At 48.8% G+C, this 17840-nt stretch overlaps 1 protein-coding gene, 1 long non-coding RNA gene and 1 other non-coding gene across 7 annotated transcripts in view; 1 reads left to right on the top strand and 2 right to left on the bottom strand.

Annotated features, from left to right (window-relative positions):
* The window catches only part of RREB1 (ras responsive element binding protein 1), a 122523-nt gene extending 118003 nt beyond the window's left edge, over positions 1-4520 (bottom strand). Inside the window, exon 1 of one of the 5 annotated variants that reach the window (XM_072945719.1) lies at positions 4241-4520. The gene's annotated coding sequence lies outside the window, so the exon portion shown is untranslated. Of the gene's footprint in view, positions 1-2762; positions 2841-3572; positions 3961-4240 lie in introns of those variants that run through there. The other 4 variants (XM_072945725.1, XM_072945718.1, XM_072945728.1 and 1 more) reach the window with 4 other exon arrangements.
* A 6618-nt stretch (positions 4521-11138) lies between these two features.
* On the top strand, positions 11139-15913 carry LOC140687824 (uncharacterized). Its single transcript, XR_012062436.1, has 3 exons — positions 11139-11721; positions 15022-15172; positions 15380-15913. It is a non-coding gene; the product is annotated as an uncharacterized lncRNA (long non-coding RNA).
* TRNAA-GGC (transfer RNA alanine (anticodon GGC)) lies at positions 12449-12525 on the bottom strand. Its single transcript has one exon. It is a non-coding gene; the product is annotated as a tRNA-Ala (tRNA).
* Positions 15914-17840: the final 1927 nt, after the last annotated feature.

Genomic DNA, 17840 nt, shown 5'->3' on the forward strand with positions numbered 1-17840 from the left:
ATAAAGAGCAAAATAAGACATCACTTTATGAATTACGCAGGTTTTCCAAAATAAACTAAGCAATCTGTTATTCATAAATGAAATAAAGTGATGTTGCCCGCACATTTCTTAGGGCATGGAGGATTTAACCTGAACACACAGGGAGCAGACAAGAAGTCCGCCCAGACAGGCTGCCATCTGACACCAGAGTTGGTCAGAGAGCATGAACTTCAATTAAAAGACACTTACAGTAGGGGGAGGGTATAGCTCAATGGTAGGGTGCGTGCCTAGCATGCACGAGGTCCAGGGTTCAAACCCCAGTATCACCATTTAAAATAAATAAACAAATAAACAAACAAACCAATCTGATCACCTCCCCCCCAACAACAACAACAAAAAAGCCACTTACTTACAAAAGAAAGATCATTTAAATGTGATAACAAAAACAAAACAAACTTAACATCCTTCTTTCCTAGGTCAGAAGACATGGAGAATTCAGAAATTGATTAAATCTACTTAAATAATGTAAAACAGGGGAGAACTCCTTTTCAAAAATGCTTTGGTTAATTTTAGCATCCTTCTGTTTAGCTGCTTAGCAACCCTTATCCTATGACCTTTTAAGCACCACCTACTTTTCAGAAGGATAATGAATAGAAACATCAAAAGGATGCACTTCTGACTAGTACTAGTAAGCGCGTTGAACCAATTTTTGCAGGAGTTTAATTTACATTAATTATGCCATACAAAACCCTAAAAGGGTAGAATTTTTTCTCAACTTCATTAGCCGAGAAATTTCCTTTGCTGAAGGTAAGTAATAAATAATGTCAGCAACTGAGCCTAAGACAGCCAGCAAAAATTTCCAAGCAGATCTTAGGAAGTGGACCAGCACAGCAGTTCAAAACTGAGGAGCGAAAAATGGAAGCCTCATAATAGCAACTACCTAGGGCCAGGCACAGAGCAGGTAACCAACAACTGTGGATGGGATACAGACTAACTTGGTAGGTTGATGATACTCCTTCAGTATTCTGTACCTGTGCTGGATGCAAAGGAGCCCTCAGGGGGCTGCCTGAAGACACCTGAAACAGAAGACCCTTCAATCAAAAGGTCACTTGTGCGATGATGTAAACAGTGAATGCACCACCTGCGGCAGCTGAGTCAGACAGACCCATCTTCGCCATCACATAACAAATGCTTGTCTGATCTAAGGGCTGAAGCTCTGAATTTCTGATGAGAAATAAACTAGTATCTAGGAAAACCCAGACAAGAGGCCAACAAGAGTAAATGTCAGCAACATTTCTTAAGAACATCACATCACCAGCCAATCCTCTTTGAAAACAAAACATCCTAAAATGCAACCCGTGTTAACAGTATTTTTAAGGATGATAGAACAGTGTAAGTTCATTAACCACCTAAAATGGAGCACAAGATAAACACATAACTAAATCAAAGGGCTCTCCCTTTCTTTTGTTAAAAGGGGGGTAGGGGGTGGGAGGGAAGGTGTTTTTTCACACTTTTAAAACTTGATAAAAGCCATTCAAATGTTTAATTCATCAGTGTAACCAAAGCTCAAAACACATCAAAGCAGGATCCATCAGCGGGTACCCAGAAGCTCCCTCCAAAGGGCAAAGGTAAAAGAAAAAAGAAAAAAAAAACACTAAAATCAGTGGCTCACCTTTGCATAAATTAGAATAATTTCGAACTCACTCCTTCAAAAGTTCTGTGTGCCTCTTGAAGGAAGCAAAGAACTAAATGTTTAAAAAAAGAAAGAGGAAAGAAAAAAGAAGTTTCAGCCAGGACTTCAGCCTCTAACTCAAGACTTCCGGGTTACATATGTCTTAGAACCATACCTGCCTCCTCGAAAAGCACCAGACCTAGAGGATGCTTTTAAGGGCCATGGGGAGAAAGGAAAAGAAAAAAGAAAAGGAGAAGAAAAGGAGAAGAGAAGAGAAGAGAAGAGAAGAGAAGAGAAGAGAAGAGAAGAGAAGAGAAGAGGAGAAGAGAAGCCAAAAAGCAAAACAAAAACCATTATTTTCTTTGCAGTTCCCTTTTCTCCACTTTCTACACCAATTAAATTTGTCAGAATACACTTGCATGCATTCACACACCACTGCATATCTGAAAGAAAAAGATCTCAAAAATATACGATGCACATTAACAACTCAGCCCTTGCAGAAATCATCTCGTCTCCTCTTCAAGACAGAAATACCTCGCTATTTCCAGCATCCCTATCCACAGGCAAACTTTATTTCCACTGGCTTTTAAATCTAAACTCTAAAACGAGCATGAGGGGGAATTTTTCTGCTGATGAAAACCCTGGAACAGGTTTTCTCAGCATACCCCAAAGTTATATTTTTTAATCACCCTTCTCTCTCTCTCCACCACCACCTTCTCCCCCCAAAAAGAAGCAGCAAAAACTCCAAAGTGCCCTGAAAGTGTGCTGCTGCTGGCTCTGAAGCCGTGTAGAATTTCGTAATGGAATGTGAACTGCTCGTCCGGATCTGGGCTCACGTTCTATCTTCTAACCAGTAAGGAGCGAGGGAGGGCAAATCTGCTGAGCAAGGAGAAATACTTTCCTCCTCTTTTATAACCCATCACGGATGCACCGCGGACGCTGGACGCGAACTGCACGCGGCGCCTGTCAACCAGCCCGCCCGCCGGCCGGTCCCCGCGCCCCTAGGTCCTCGGGGCCCGCCGCCCCCTCCTCTGCCAGCCCCTCAGCCCGCCCCGCACGAAAAGTGGGCTCCCGGGGAGAAGTGGGCTCGGCCGCCGCGTCCCGCACTCACGCGCCTCCCGGGCCCCTCGAGCGGCGGGGAGCGGGTCCCCCCATCCTCGACGCGACCCCTCGGCCCGGTCCAGAAAACACGCCGCTTCCAGGGAGGGGGGCCGGCGACGGGAAGGACCTCCCCTGCTCCTTAGCAACCATTAAGGTCGCAGTTTCCTAAGAGACCGCGAGCGGGGAGGGGGCGCGGGGGGCCGGGCCGCGGCGCGGGGGGGGGCGCACTGAGTCCAAAGCCCCTCGACGCCGGCCCTCCCCCCACCCCGCCCTTGCTCGGCGCTGCGGGCCGGGATGGGAGGAGGCAAGGAAGCCCCACAACTCGCGAAAAATTGGTCCAGCGGGCGGCGGACAAAAGTTTCCGAGTGCGCTCCACAGCTGGGCGGCGAAGCGGGCTCCGGCGGCCGGCCCCGCCTCGGATGCTCCCGGCCTCCTTCCTGTGCTCGTGACGGCGCCGAGCGCCGAGGCTCTCCCCCCCCCCCCACCGCGATGCAGGCTCCGCTCCACACCGATGGCTCCCACGAAAACACGTACACACCGCCAACGGAAGGGCAGGGGAACAATAAGCGCGGACACAGCCCCCGCCCCGGCCCCTCTCGCCCGGTCACCCGCGGGCGGTGGTCGGCGTGACCACCAGCCACGAGCTGGGAACGGCGAGGGCGCAGGGCTGCCCGCGGCCCCCTCCCGGCCGGCGCCGTCCGCTGGGGAGGATCAAAGTCCGCAGAGCAGGGCGCGGCGGATGCTCCCACCGCGCGGCCCCAGCGAGCACCCCCCAAGCCAGCACCCCAGGCGGGCACCCCGAGCCGGCACCCCCGGATACCTTACGGTAGCGGGCGGGTGCAGTCATCTCCGCGCTCCTCGGCCCGAGAGGGACTCGAAAGTATGTAGGAGAAAAGTTTCCCCTCCCACATGGGGGGGAGGATGTCGGGGGAGAGAGGGCGGAAGATGGAGAGCAGCGCTGGGAAGATGTTTCTGGCCGGCGGTGCGCGCACCATCCGAGTCCCGGTGGTGCTGGTTAAAAATAAATTCCGCGGCGGGCGCGGCGGCGCGGGTCGGGCCGGATTCCTGCGCTCGGACGGCTAATATGGATGCGCATCAGGTCCTGGCGGTGGGGCGCTGCGGCGGCCGCGGTGGCTCGCGCTGGGAGCTGGTTGGCAGAGCCGGCAGCTCGGGAAGGGGAAAAGGAGCGGAGGAAGGGGAGGAGGAGGAGGAGGGGGAGGAGGAGGAGGAGCGGCCCGGCGCGCAGCCGGAGGGGAGAGGGCTGCCCAGCTCATCCCGGGCCGGCCCCACCGCCCCGAGCGCACGTAGCGCGGCGTGGGGCGCTCGGGTCCTCGACTCCGGGAAACGCTGAGTTTAAAAAGTACAACGCGCTCTGCAGACTTCACCCTCCCCATCCCCAAAAGTTCTTTAAAAGGTCGCTCCCGCTCAGCCCCAGACATCTCGCTGCCACCCAAGGACAGCGAGCTGGAACCCCGGGCGCGTACTTACAGCCCGGCAGGGCGCTTGGCTCCCAGGCATGATGCAGTGGGGACCGGTCGGCTTCGGGGAGAGAACGAGGAGAGATGCAAACTTGTTCCGGAAAAGGAATCAAAATGGCGTTTCTGGATGTGCAAAGTTCATCAACTCCGCAGTCACTTCCCCTCCTCCTCTTCTCCCACAGGGAGGGAGGTGGGCGAGGAGCTGGCGACCCCAGCGCCCCAGCCGTCGTCCCGGCCCCCGCCTCGGCCCCCCGCCCCGCTTCCTCGCCCGCACGCTCAGAGACTCGCTCTCCCCCTCTCACCCTGATAAGTAGACACATCACGTGTTGCTCCTGCGAGTCTCCTGGGGACGTGTTACTGAGCGGCGGCGGCGGCGGCGCTTGGGCTAGGGGGTGGAGGGGACCGCGGTACCCGCCGGTCCCCACTGCAGCCCCCGCCCAGATTTTAGCGGGGTGACCGCAGTTTTCCATCCTGGGATGGATGGAGGCGCAGTCCCCCACCCCACCCCCACTGCAGCCTCAGGTTTGCCCCACGCCCTCCGCAGGCGCCCCGGGCCAGGGGAGGGCCGGGCAGCCCCAGGGGAAGGGTCTCGGCGGCGGCAGCTGAGCGCGATCCCGACCAGCCCACCGATCGCCGGCCGGCCACCCTCTTGGACCGCCGCGCCCCCTCCCCTCCAGCCCCTCACTACTGGCGACTCCCCGCCTCCGGCTTTCCATCACTTCACTCCGTGGTTTGTTTCACTATTTTAACGGAGGAGGGGGAGAGGGAGAGATGCCCCGGAGGCGCAAGAGGGGCGCCTCGGAGCCCGGGAGGGGGTGCCGTGGTGGTGGTGGTGGGGGTCCCTGGCGCGGCGACGCCCCTCTTGGCCTCGGAGGCAGATGGGAGGGTGAACCCCACCCGCGCGGTTCCCTTTCCACGCGGTCCTCGCTCCGCATCCAGGTGGGACGAGTAGATGATGGGGCAGGAGATTTAGGAACTGGCGCTTCACCCCGCCCCCAACTTTGGGCTGTTTCTTTCGCTGGGGCACGTCCTTCTAGCTCTGGGGCTGCCGCCCCGGGACCGTGTTCTCCGTCCAGCAAATTCAACGCTGATTCGGCTTTTGTCACCTTCCCTTCCCTGCACTCCACAACTGATGCTTAAGCGGGGGCTGCGCTGCCCCCGAGGGGGCACCACTGTGTCCCCACCCCACGATGGCACGGCTGATGCTGTGTCATCTACGTCGCCCTCCGAGGCATCAGGGAAGCCACATGCAATATCTCTTTCTCTCAGAGGGCTCCTGTTTCAACTCTGAAAAGCAGGGGCCCTCCTCCGAGCAGCTCTCTGTCCCCACGGCCCCAGCCACCACGCTGCGCCCTGGCTGCAGCGTCCCAAGTTATCACGGGAGCCCAGAGAAACCAGGCCTGGGCTGTGCTTCCTCCATAAAGCAGCTGACATGGTTCCAACTGTTAATACTTTCCCTACCGAGCTTCTGAAAGGGGTCTGTTGTCAGCCTTTGGAAACATCTTTGAACAGATAAGGGTGATTGTGGTTGTGGAAAACAAACACCACACACTCCCCAAGCTCTAAAGATGACTGTGTCTCTTAACTAAATGCAGAGAATACTGCAGAATTACCCATTTGAGACTTGTTAAGCAAGATGATGTTATAAGTACAGAAAGCTGGCTACTAGCTACTTACTATGACCTTTGACCCTGTTCCACACCAGCTCCTCTGAATATACTTGCACACCATAGAAGGTTGTCAGCCCAATCACAGGCTTTTAATTTGCGGCCTTCAGTGGATCTCTGGCTTTCAGGGCTGCAGCTAGAAGTGTCTGCCGAGGGATGGACTAAATGGATGGGTTCTGGCCAAGACAGAACTCTCTAGAACCAAGCAAAAGCAGTTGGACCATTACCTCTGACTTGAGATAATCAGTTGCCCAAGAGGGAACTGATTCAGCTGGCAGTTTCTCTGACGTCCAGAGTCACCAAAATTGAGTTTTCAGAACCTGTTATGTTTCCCAGGGTCTACTGTTTACTGAGGAAAACTCAACCCAGAGAAACTTCAGCAGTTGCATTTTTCTAAGTCTATCCCCTACCCCCACCTCAGGTCCCCATTCAGGAATTATTTTTTCCTGGTCTCCCCATTCATGAATGTGGTAGATTTTGAGTAGGAACCATACAAAAGTTGGAATTTTGCTTGTAATCTAGCTTATTCTGTAAAATACATCGAAATCAGCAAAGCTACAAGAACTTTCATGACAAATCACCTTTATAATGTCACCTAGATAATACAGGCAACTAAAAAGAGAGAAAACAGTTTACAAGTAACTTTTAAAAGTTGAATTCTAATGATACTGAGCACCGTGTTCATCTTTTCTAGCTAATTCACAAACTTGGAAGCCAAACAGCCCGTCCAAAGGTCTGTTTGTTCATATGTATAAATATCACTGATCGGACAAATATTTATTGAACATCCAATAAGTAAAAAGATTCATGCTATCAAAACCACAATGAGATACCACTTCACATCCACTAAGGTAGCTGTAATTAAAAAGACAGTTAATAACAAGTGTTGTCAGGGAAGTGGAAATGGAACCCTTACACACTGTTGGTGGAAATGTAGAAAGCTTCAGCCACTTTTAAAAACAGCTTGGCAGTTCCTCAAAATGTTAAGCATAGAGTTGCCATCTGGCCCAGCCATTCCACTCCTAGGTACATACACAAGAAAGGAAAACATATGTCCACACGAGAACCTGTACAAGAAAGTTCACAGCAGCATTATTCATGAGAGCTAGAAAGGAGAAACAACCCAAGTACCCACCAATAGATGGGTGGACAGGCAGAATGTGGTACATCCATACATGGAATATTATTCAGCCACAAAAAGGAATGAAATATGCACTACCACATGGATCAATTTTGAAAACATGCTAAATGAAATAAGCCAGACTCAAAAGGACAAATATCATTCTGATTCTGTTTATATGAAGTGTCCAGAATAGGTAAATCTACAGAGACAGAAAGTAAGTTCATGGTTACCTAGGGCTGAAAGTTTAGAGGGAAATAGGGATTGACTGCTAATGTGTGTGGCATTTCCTTCTGGGGTGATTAAAAAAATGTTCTAAAATTGATTGTGATGATGAACTCTGCATGTACTAAAACCATTGAACTATATGCCTAAAATGGGTGAACTGCATGGTATGTAAGTTATATCTCAATAAAGCTTATACACACACACACACACATGAAATTGTGCTTTGAAATTCTCTTATAGGTTCTATAGTGGAGAAGTGATTAAAAAATAGATAATTTGTAATCCATGCCTTAGAAGAGTTTATAATTTAATCTCTGCATCCACATGAAATAATCATGAAATGCTATTCAACATATAATAAGAACCATTAAATAGTACAAAATTCAGAGGTTCAGAGAAAAGAGATCATTTCAAATAAGAGTAATTGGGGAGACCGTCTCAGAAGAGAAAGTGATGGGTTTGTGCCACAGAGGATGGCTTGAAGTTTTGCAGATGGAAGTTGGGATTAGAAACAGCAGGTGTGGGGGGAGGGTACAGTTCAGTGGTAGAGGGCCTTCTTAGCATGCACAAGGTCCAGGTTCAGTCCCCAGTACTTCTATTAAAAAGAAAAGAAAAGTAAAGGAAGAGCAGATGCAAAGGCCTGGTTGCAGCAAGTTATGGGCCCTGTTCAGAGACTGGTAAGGGGTCCAGTGTGGCTGGAACCTAACACATACAGAATAGCAGGTGATGAGACCAAAAGGTCCACAGGCTGAGGCGATACCACAAGAACTCAGAACGCCATCCACAGACAACCTCAGGAACCAGGCCTGAACTAGAGTGGGGTAGAAGGAATGCAGAACAGACCATCAGGAGCCACTTCAGAAGAACGGACAGAGAAGCTGCTGGTGAACCGGGAAGCAGGGGTGGGGAGGAGTGAGGGCCAAGGCGATGCCGGGGTCCTAGCCCGGTGATGGAGTGAATGAAGGACAACTCCGAAAGTCAGAGGTAGGAGCCCACTGGAGGTGGAAGGTGGCAGAATGAGGTGATACTGAGCTGGAGGGAGAAACCATGGAAACCATAAAGCTGTGCTGTAGAAGAGAATCAAGGAGAAAAAGGAGGTGGACGTCGGAGAAGGCCCCTAGGAGGAGGTGACACAATCCACGGAATCTCAAGAGATGTGTAGGTGTCCCCCCCCATCCCTAGAGAGAGGAGGGGCGGGGCGCCCCGGACAGGGAGCAGTGAGTAGTGAGCACGAGGGCACAGAGGAGTAAAACAAAGTCAGTTTCCTGAACTGCAAACGCCTCGCTGTGTGGCTGGAGCTGAGGGAGGAGGGCTGGCAGCCAGAGGTGGAGCTGCAGAAATGGCCCAGGAGCCAGGCGGCCGGGAGCTCCAGGCACACCTTGCAGCTGACGTGAACTTTATCCAGCGCTGAAGCTCTGAAGGGGCTGAGGAGGAGGTAGGTACAGCCTCCCTCGTGGGACCCTGGAGAAGGGTCTGGAAGACTTGGGACAGGAAGGCTAGTTAGGAATTCACAGAAGAGCCTGCCTGAGAAAGAACAGGGACCCAGTCAGCCGCTGGCTGTAGAGGCGGAGAAGAATGCATTGGTTTGCGACATCATTAGGATGCACGTGCAATAGGATTTGACCAACTTGACATGGAAGAAGGGAAAAAAATCCTCGGGAGCACTGACCATGAGTGTGGCATCAGAAGGGACATCACTCTGGCATCAGTAGGGTGACAGGTGACAGTGTAGGGGTTAAAGTAAAAAGAAGGGGACAAAATTTAAATAAATAAATAAATAACCCCCCCCAAAAAAAGATGTAGATGAAAAAGAAAAGAAATAAAAGAGAAGGGGACAGAGGTGGGAGTGAGAGGTGGGAGACATTAAAGAAGATGCAATCCACTGGGCCAGGTCTGGCTGGTTGTCGTGTGAGAAGGGGGACGTGAAGAGGGCCGCCTCCCTGGTTTCAGTTTGGGAACCTGGTTGGGTGGTGGGTCCAGGTATCCGGGGGGAGTCGCGGGTGGGGTGCAGAAGATGAGAGGAGGCTGGACCCGGGAGAAAGGCCTGGAGAGACATCTAAGGGACAGAGAGGATGTGCAGTAAAAGGCTGGAGGCTGAACCCAGGAAACACCTGCAATTAGGTGGAGGCAGAGGAGGGAGGGACAAGGGTTCTTTATCCTCTAAAGAAGCAGAACAGCCAAGGAGGCGGGGCCCGCCCAGGAGAAAGGGGGCCAGAGGTGCTAACATACAGAGAAATCAAGGCAAGTAGCTGAGAAGGGGGTGAGTGAGATCTGAGAAAGTAAACTGCTCTGAGAGTGGAAGGCGGAGGCCAGAAAGCCAGGGGTTAAGGAGTGACTGGAAGGAGAGGAAGTGAAGGCCTGAAGGCCGGGCTCCATGAGGAGGTAGGTGATAAAAGGGAGGGAGAGAAAGGAAACGGGACAAGAGTGACCCAAGAGAAGCTGACACACTGAGACCCTACTGTGCGCCGGGCACTGTTCTCAGGGCCTCGCGAATGATCCTGCTCCATCCGCTCCGCCCTCCAACCTGGCAGGAGCCGTTATCACCCCCAGCCTCCAATGGATGAAACCGAGGCGGGGTTCCCAAGGTCCCCGGGCTGGCTGGACTGGCTGGGACCTGGCAGGGCTGAGCTGCACCCCAGAACCCACTGCTGTTGTCAGTCAATGGAGAATTAGTTTGCTAATAACAAAATGCCTACTTGATTGTCTTGACTAATGTGAATAAAATGCTCCTGAATGGAGTTTGGCAGAAGGGCCATTGTTGTCTGTGCAGTCGTTTAACAAGGATCTAATTGGAAATAGAAGCCAGCGTACAGCTTTAAGCAGGGCCAATTGGGTTTATAACCATCCCTCCTTCACATAAACCTCAGATACAAACCCCTTTCTGTCCTCCACAGACATTTATGTCAACAGGAAAGGAATGGAGACCCAGATAGGGGGACAATACAGATCTATGAAACAGAACACAGCTTTTGAAGGAAAGTAACTCTGTGTGTGTGTGTGTGTGTGTGTGTCTGCCTGGCTGCCTGGCTGTGTGTCTGTCTGTCTGTGGCAGAGGAGAACTGGTAGAGAGATCAGCCTTGGGGAAAAGGAGGGCTAAGCCACAGTCCATGACAGGACGGAAGGAGAAAAGAACAGTAGAAACAAACAACTATCAGCGGGAAAAAGGCGCGTTCCCATGGGACGGCTTTGAACGCAGAAACGCAGCTGCACCACAGGTGGGGACAGCAGCATGCGGCTGGGGCTTCAGGAGAGAGGAGATCAGGACGAGGTGGGAGAGACGTTCAGCTGTAGCGTCGACGCCACGGGGCCACGGGGAAGAAGACGTGTGGTCAGGACTACTGACGGGTGGACGCTGAGATGAGGAAAACTCACGGCCGGGGGATGAAGCTGTGAGAACTGGGAGGCGCCGAGGGCCCTGAAGATGGGACGAAAAGCTGGTTCAGGGATGAGGAGGGTGAGGCAGGGGCTGAGGAAGAAGGTGGCCTGAGGGTGGGAAGCAAGGGATGGAGTCCTCGAGAGACAGGGGAGCAAACAACTCTTGGGAGATGGAGAGCGAGCCTATTCATGGGGCTGAGGAGATGGAGAAAATACTGAAGAAAGAACAGGACATGAGTCCTCGACATGAAGGGTCCTGTCACCGAAAACAAAGACGGGCCCTGAGAGGAAAAACGTGACACTGGTCACTTAGGCTGCTGTGAAGGGGGTGCGTCCTGGAGAGCCGGAGAGGGCGGGGTGCAGGTGAGAACAGGCAGGTGTTAGCAGGTGACAGCAACATCAGCGTGGGTGTCATGGGCTAACCTGTGTCCCCTCCAATGTGTATGTTGAGGTCCCAGCCCCTGGTTCCTCAGAGCATGACTGTATTTGGAGGTACGGCCTTCACAGAGGTCACTAGGGAAAATGAGGTCGTGGGGGTGTGCCCTGATCCAGTCAGACCGGCGTCCTTACTAGAAGAGGAGATCGGGACACAGACACACACAGAGGGATGACCGCGTGAGGACACAGGGAGAAGGTGGCATCTACCAGCCAAGGAGAGAGGCCTCAGGAGGAACCAACACTGCCAGCGCCTCCGTCTTGGACTCCCAGCCTCCAGAGCTGTGAGAAAACCCACTTCTGCTGTTGAACCCCTGAGTCAGCCTGAGCTGACGAGCAGGAGAGGACGGGAGCCTGGTGGGGCAGGAGAGCAGAAAACATGGCCTGGACTCCACGGCCTCCCCGCGACCTGGGAGAACCAGCCTTCTTGAGACAAGGCTTCTGAAGGAAGTGATCTAAGGACAAACAATGCTTACATCAAGCTGTGGGAGGAGGGCAGTGCTGCGGAGAAGCCAGAGAATTGGGGTTTCTCAGAACAGGGGTTCGCACGGCCTCAGTGGATGGGACGTCTTGCAAGCAGGGGCCTGTCCTGACTGGCCCTTCCTTGCCCGGGCAGCGAGCAGAGGACTGGCGCAGGGCAGCGTCTGGATGGACATGTTCTGCAAGGTATGCGGAGGCGGGCTAGGCGTGAAGGAGGTCTGGGCATGGCCTGGAAACGGGGGGACAGAGGGGAAACTGCTGGAGGAAGAGCTGCCTGGGAGTGGCAGGTACAGCAGCAGGCTGAGGGGCATGGGGCGAGATGTCCTTCCCGATGTCCAGTCCGCTTAGTGCAGCAGCCCGTTCAACTCTCCCTCTCCAACAAGCAGTGCAGAGCACAGGATGCGCTGCCTTTACACAACTTCCGTGACCCCAGTACATCAGTACTTTAGCTGCCCAGATACCTCGAGGAATGCATTATTTCTGATGTTTGATGGTTTTCCCTTTAAAGGTTAACCACCTGGAGCAAACTTTTTTTCTAAACCATATTATACACTGCCTCATTTTCTCCCCTTTCTAAAAATTCAGAGTTAAAATATGAATAAAATATTATCATAAACTTCAAATATGTTATTGGATTGTCAAGTAAAGATAACATTCTTTTTTTTTTTTGCTGGTTGATTGGGGCTTGTGAAACAAGTCAAAGGGTGTCTTTTTTTTTTTTTTTGAGTAAAATTAGATTTATTTAGAGAGATACATAGTACATAGAGTGGAGGCCATTTCAGAAGGCAAGAGAAAGGTCATTATGCGTTGGGGTTGGGTGTGCAGGTTGAAGTAAAAGTACACACATCCTCCACAGACAGAGTGCTGGCGGTCTGAAGACGAGGGAGGCGGCCGTGTCTTCTTTTTTTTGTAATGGAGGTGCTGGGGATTGAACCCAGGACCTCGTGCATGCCAAGCACATGCTTTACCACTGAGCTATACTCCACCCCCACGAAGGTAACTTTTTATAAACAAGTAGGCCACAAGATGGTTACATCTTCAAGAAACTATCCATCTAAAGAGGTATGCATAGCTATATACATGCACAGGTACACAGCAAACCCTAGGACTCCACAGTAAATTCCAGTTTGATTTTTTTGTTTGCTTTTAGTCATTTTTCCTCCCTATCTGGCTGTGTCTTGTCACGTCTTTCTGAAGTCAGTGTGCCTACCAGCAGCAACCTCCTCTTCCCCTCCTAATTGATCATTTCTAATCTACAGCGGTTAGGAAGCTGGATAACCAAGGTTGTCAGCAATGTGTCATAAGTAAGTGTGAGGACCAGCATCTCCTTTTGCTGCCCAGAAGCCAAAAGTTGCTGGTTGGGTTTGAGATTGATGAGCTGTTAGCATGCTTCTAAATTATTAAATTGTTTCAAAGATATCAGAATATCAGGGAGGGTTAAATAACTCTTCTAAGCCAGCCTTTTCTCCATGACAACAGTTTATTGCTTATAGAATTTTTAAATGATTTAACTTCACCTCTTCACAGAAAGGACCAGTCATCTCTCCTTCTGCCTTCAGATGAGATGGCAGATATTAGAAAACATTGCTCTGCTCTCACTGGATGAAGGTTCTTTCTTTCCCTAACAGACTTGTACATATAGTTCAACATTTGTCTCTGTGGAAGATAGCACTCTTTCTTCATGAACCAGAGTATAAATAAGTGAAATAAATACTTCTTCCATAAGTAGTACGTATGTGCACCTTTGTGGGTTCAATTAAGAACAACCACAAGCAAATTCAAATTTCTGCAGGTCCCATTAAGTAGACCCCCACATGGTACTTGTCAGTGGAGCCCCTGACAGTGCTGTAAGTATTTACAATAACTCTGGCCATTGGTCCTCTTGCTTACAGACGAGGTCCCCATGTTCCCAGGTCAAAGGATCAGACCAAATTCTCAACTGTAAAAAATGCTCAAGAAGTTGCAGTAGGATGGTGGGTTTATCTCAGTAGTAGAGCACATGCTTAGCATGCATGAGGTCCTGGGTTCAATCCTCAGTACCTCCCTTAAAAAAAAAGTTGCAATAAATCACACAACTAGATTGCCATGAAAGATACTGACCACTGTAAACACTGAAAACAGCAACGTGTCTATCCTAGTGGACAGAAAACTCTTTCTTTCCCTCAGAAAGAAGGAAAGTCGTACCTAGGGCTTGGGTACTCCTATAAGGCAATGGACTTAGCAATTTCATACAGTTTATCAAACGCACACTTCAGGGAAGTGAGGGAGTGCAGGCTCAAAAAATAAGAACTTTTAGAGTATATAGGCTGACTGTACGTTACTTCTTCACGTTACTAAAGAAACTTGACATTCATTTACTCATTCATTCAACCTCCTCAATCAGGTAGGCACTGATGGAGTTCACACTCTATATACAACAGTGAACAAAGCCCACGAGATCTCTGCCTAGTGGGTCTTACAGGCTAAAGAGCTGTCATATGTCCAACAAAATGTCATGAAATCCGTAAACACGACACTACAAGTTGCCTCCTCAGCAGGACCTCTTACAGTAAAGCCAGTGCGTGCCTCTGTTATAGGCTGAGTTGTGTCCCCCCCAGATTCATATATTGAAGACCCCACCCCCTGTACCTTAGAATGGAGATGACTTTTTCAGAAGAATTAAGGTAGAATGCAGTCATGAGGGTGGGCACTTGTCAGTGGACTGGCCCTACTCCAATAGGACCACAGTCCTTATAAGAGGAGGAGATGAGGACACAGACACACACAGAGGACCATGTGACGATGCAGGGTAAAGGTGGCATCCTCTGGCCATGGAGAGAGGCCGCAGGAGAAACCAACCCTGCCGACACCTTGATCTTGGACTTCCAGCCTCCAGAGCTGTGAGGGAAGACGTTTCTGTGTTTAAGGTCCCCCCCTCGTATGCAGTGATTTGTCACGGCGGCCCTTGCAGACTAAGTCAGACTCCAGACGCTAGACCTCGTCTCCCCGAGCACAGGGGACATCCGCAGGCCAGGACAATCTCGTCAGAGCTCTAAGTGAGGATCTTGGGATGCAAGTGCCTATGTGAGCGCACAGCGGAATGAGAAGCTCTTACAGGAGCAGTATTAGGTGAAGTTATTGGAAGACACAGTCATGATGGCCCTAAAAGGAAAGCCACTGGAAGCACCCTGTTGAAGAATCTAAAATTAGCTACTAAAATGGTCATAAGTCCATGAAACGAGTACTTTGCACCTATGAACATGGTTCTGGAGAAGACTACATAATCCCACGTGAAAAGTTCATGAGATATTTTTAAGTGAAAAAAGCTGGCTACAAATAGACAATGCCATTGCTTAAACAGCAACAAAGCGTTACCCTCACACATAAATAAAACAAGAAGGGAGGGACACGGAAAAGGTCAATGGTGGTTATTTCCGGGCAGTGGGACGATGCGGGATTTTATCGTTCATTACTCTGCTTATCTTTTTTTCTCTTTTCTCCAATAAGCACGCAATGACTTTGTTACAAGGAAAAATAAAGAAATAGCTGCATTAAATCCAATACATGAAACGACTACCTTTAATGTCACTATCTTTAAAGTCTCTGTCAGAGTTGAGGATTTGAAGCAGTCATCTACAGAACATGACAGACAACACAGGTAATTCAAATTTTAAAACATGCAGCTCTCTCCATACCAAATCCATTCCTCTTCCCCGCAATTTATCTTTACACTACGGTTGTCTCAGTTCTTTATACTTCCTATGCCTTACAGCCATAACGTTGTCTATCAGATCACGTTTTTTTCCTAAACTGAAACCCAGGTTCCAGGCTTTAGCTAAAAGCAGAGTTTGTCTTTCTTCTCTAGCTTCTCAGAAATTGGACTTTATAAAGCAAAACAAGGACTGCAAATATACCTGGAAGCGGCAGGTTACAGTGTAAAGAGCATGGGCTGGGCCATGAGGCAGCCCTGGGTTCCATCCTGACTCCATCACTCACCAGCTGTCACTAGTACAGGTGTCCAGCTCCAGAGAACTTCAGTTCCTCCAACTATAAAGCAGATGTAATAACTGCCTGGACATTGCCATGACGATGAAAAGAGACAACACGCATAAAGCATGCAGGAAAGGCATCTGGCCTTGGGGAGGTACGTGCAAACTGCCGCTCTTAGTACACATTTTAAAATTTGGTGCCATATTTACATGTTGCAATCAAACAAGTATATCTTAATGCAGTGAAAGTGTTATGGTTACATCAAATTCCCTGTGTGATTTTTTTTTTAAACAGAATAGTCCCCATCAAGGTCATTATTCCTAACCTGCTACCTGATAATCATCTGTGTATGAGGATGTTTGTGTAGCTGGATTTACATATGTGTGTGTGTGTACACATAAAAGCACTTATAGACAACAGTTGCTAAATGTTACTGAAATTATATTATGATGACAACAGACAAGATAAAACAGTTTTAACCGAAACACTGAGTTAGAAATTTCCCACAGTCAGTAAAACAATGGCTTACTTTTTCTGTTTGTTTGTTTGGTTTTGGGGGGGTTATTTATTTTGATGGAGGTCCTGGGATTGAACCTAGGACCTTGTGCATGCTGCGCACACACTGAGCTGTACCTCCCCCCACCCCCAACAATGGCTTATTTCATAGAAAGGGATAGACAACCCTGAGTGATGGGGCTCTGATTGGTCAAGTTGGTCCTGTTATTTAGGCTGATTTTCCCGTGATTACTTCAGTAGAGGATGGAGGCACCCAGAGACCACATAATATGCCCACCTTTAATAGCTAGTGAGTGGAACCAGGTTTGGAATCCTCGTCCTCTGAGTCTACAGCCCAAGTTCTTTCTACTGTAAGGTATAGAATGACAGGAAACTGTTTATCCCAATCAGGTTATAAGTCTGTAGCTGCATATAGAAACAAACTTTCAGTTTTGGGGGAAGAAAAAAAAAAGAGGGAGGGAGATGAGATGAATGCACCCAGATATGAAGCATGCAGTGAAGCTAGAAGGCAGATACATAATGCCTACGTGCTACCTCCTTTGCTACAGTGCCAATGCCATGATAGGTGTGTCAAGGAATCAAACAGAAAACCCAGAAGTATTTGGTATATGATATAGACGCCACTTCAAGTCAGCAGAGGGGGAAAGGAGAGATTAATCAACACCATTGGAACAACTGAAAGGGGAAAAAATGCACACCAAATACCAACTTCACACTAACTTTACACCAAAGGCTAAAACCTACTCAAAGTTTCTGCTGTACAGCACAGGGAACTGTGTTCAATATCTTGTAATAAGCTTTAATGAAAAAAAAAAAAAGAAAGCTAGCATATGTATGTATACGCATGACTGGGACATTGGGCTGTACACCAGAAGTTGACACATTGTAATCAACGGTCCTTCAGTTTAAAAAAAAAAAAAACCTATTCCAAATAAATGAAATAATTAAGCATAAAACATAAAGTGATAAAAGAATCAGAAGAAAAATAGGTAAATATTTATCTAATCTTTGTGGGGGCCTACAATGATTTTTAAGGAAAAGGAATAAACCATAAAGGAAAAGATGCACATTTCCATTTGCATAACAACTTTTTTTTTTAACTGGAGGTACTGGGGATTGAACTCAGGACTTCCTGCATGCTAAGCATGTGCTCCACCACTGAACTATACCCAGCCCCCTTGCTTTACAATTTTAAATTTAAATACATGTTTTAAAATCTATAGGCTAAAGTGAAAGGGAAATTACAAACTAGGAAAAAAGTATATTTATATGCAGAGTTGGAAAGGAGACTCCACATAATAAAAGCTACACTTTATTAGGTGTAGAAGATAGGTTAGCTTTGCACACAATATCCACCATAATCCTACAAGGGAGATACAATTAGTCTCACTTTTAAAGTAAAGAAGTGGAGACAGTGAGTGGCTAAGAAGTAACATACCCCAGGTCTCATAGCTAGTAAGTAGCAGAAGAGAGGTATGAATGTAGAACTTTTTCTGAGTTCCATGCTTTTACTCTTAATTTTTATGCTCTACTGACTCTTACAAGTCAATATAAAAAGAACACCTCAACTGCAAAACGGACAAAGGATATGAAGAAGCAACTCACAAAAGCAATCATATAAATACTTAATAAACATATTAAAAATATTTTTTAATGAAGGTACTGGGGATTGAACCCAGGACCTCTTGCATGTTAAGCACACACTCTACCACTGAGCTATACTCCCCACTGCAATAAACACATTTTTTAATGTTCAATATCTGTAGTAATAAAAGAAATGCAAATTAAAATTTGCAGTTAAGATTTTTTTCCTTTTCAAA

Source organism: Vicugna pacos, chromosome 20 (genome assembly GCF_048564905.1).
Source record: "Vicugna pacos chromosome 20, VicPac4, whole genome shotgun sequence".
Taxonomy (NCBI): domain Eukaryota; kingdom Metazoa; phylum Chordata; class Mammalia; order Artiodactyla; family Camelidae; genus Vicugna; species Vicugna pacos.